This window comes from Salvelinus sp. IW2-2015, linkage group LG8 (genome assembly GCF_002910315.2).
Source record: "Salvelinus sp. IW2-2015 linkage group LG8, ASM291031v2, whole genome shotgun sequence".
Taxonomy (NCBI): Eukaryota; Metazoa; Chordata; class Actinopteri; order Salmoniformes; family Salmonidae; genus Salvelinus; species Salvelinus sp. IW2-2015.
In genome coordinates this window covers 1,939,936-1,942,136 of record NC_036848.1, presented here as the reverse complement: position 1 = coordinate 1,942,136, position 2,201 = coordinate 1,939,936, and positions in this window count along the sequence as shown.

The window sequence follows — 2,201 nt, the reverse complement described above, 5'->3', positions numbered from 1 at the left end:
TACCTTCTACATATCTCTCTATCCTATCCTCTATTTATCTATCCCTCTATCCTATCCTCTATGTATCTATCCCTCTATCCTATCCTCTACATATCTCTCTATCCTACCCTCTACATATCTCTCTATCCTATCCTCTACTTATGTCACGTTTTGACCTTAGTTCCTTTTTTTTGTCTCTGTTTTGGTTTGGTCAGGGCGTGAGTTGGGGTGGGCATTCTATGTTTTTCATTCTATGTTTTGTTCTATGTTTTGTATTTCTGTGTTTGGCCTGGTATGGATCCCAATCAGAGGCATCTGTCAATCGTTGTCTCTGATTGAGAACCATACTTAGGTAGCCTGTTCCCACCTGTGTTTGTGGGTAGTTGTTTTCTGTTTTGTGTGTCGTCACCTTACAGAACTGTTCGTTTGTCGTTTTGTTGTTTTGTTCAGTGTTCAGTTGATGGATTAAAATATGAACACTTACCACGCTGCACCTTGGTCCTCTCCTTCTCCTATCCTCTACTTATCTCTCTATCCTATCTATGTATCTATCCCTCTATCCTATCCTCTATGTATCTATCCCTCTATCCTATCCTCTACTTATCTCTCTATCCTATCTATGTATCTATCCCTCTATCCTATCCTCTATTTATCTATCCCTCTATCCTATCCTCTACATATCTCTCTATCCTATCCTCTATGTATCTATCCCTCTATCCTATNTATCTATCCCTCTGTCCTATCCTATCCTCCTCATTTTTTTTTTTCTCATACATCCAACCATTTCCTATCCTATGACTTGCTGGTTTAAAACCTTTGGCAAACCTTCACCCAAAAAGCAGATTGGACACACTGTCCTATCCTTGAGAATCTCCCTGTGGCTGATGTTCCTATTGTGCTTCCCAAATGGCACCATATCCCCTATATAGTGTACTACTTTAGACCAGAGCCCTATTCCCTATATAGTGTACTACTCTCGTATGTCTGTCTGTCTGTCTGTCTGTCTGTCTGTCTGTCTGTTTGCTCTGTCTGTCTGTCTGTCTGTCTGTCTGTCTGTCTTTCTGTCTGTCTGCTGTCTGTCTGTCTGCTGTCTGTCTGTCTGTCTGTCTGTCTGTCGTCTGTCTGTCTGCTGTGTCTGTCTGTCGTCTGTCTGTGTGCTGTTTTTTTTTCTCTCTTTTACAATGTCATTAGAAAAACAACGTCTCTGTTTGGAAACATTGGCTCTTACTTAACGCTCTGTGTGTGTGTCCACCATGTAGTTCCTGGCCCTCTCCCTGTGTGTGTGTGTGTGTGTGTGTGTGTGTGTGTGTGTTGTTGTGTGTGTGTGTGTGTGTGTGTGTGTGTGTGTGTGGGGGGGGGGGGATTTTGTGCATGCATGCGCACATGCGTTAGTGTGTGTTGTGTCTCTCTGTTTAAATTAATGTCGTTTGTTGGCCCCGATGCAGCCCACAGCGAGACCATTTTTTGGTCCTTTTCCCAGGCGATATAACCCTCAACATCACATAGTCTCTGACCCTGTCTGCAATGACAGGCCCCTGTGTATGTGTGTGTGTGTGTGTTGTGTGTGTGTGCTGTTTGTTTGAATGCATGCGCAAACATTTTCTATGTGTGTGTTGTGTGTGTGTGGTGTGTGTGTGTGTTTCTTATGTGTGTGTGTGTGTTTCTTATGTGTGGTGTGTGTGTGTGTGTGTGTGTGTGTGTTGTTGTGTGTGTGTGTGTGTGTGTGTGTGTGGTGTTGTGTGTGGTGTGGTGTGTGTGTTTCTTATGTGTGTGTACCCAGTCACAGTCTGCACTGGCCTGAAAAGCATCTGTTCCTTTACAGACATTCAATTATCAATTATAGTTAAACCAGTAAACCCAGAGAGACAGAACATCTGGACTCTAAACCAGTGGACTGGATCGATCGGAGAGAGGAGGAATGTCCAAATGGCAGCATATCCCCTATATGGTGCATTAACCCCATAGGGGTCTGGTCTAAAGTAGTGCACTATATGGGATAGGGCTCTGGTCTAAAGTTATGCACTATATGGGAATAGGGCTCTGGTCTAAAGTAGTGCACTATATAGGGAATAGGGCTCTGGTCTAAAGTAGTACACCATATAGGGAATAGGGCTCTGGTCTAAATAGTTGCCACTATAGGGAATAGGGCTCTGGTCTAAAAGTAGCGTGCAGCTAAATAGGAATAGGGCTCTGGATCTAAAGTAGTGCCCTATATAGGGAAT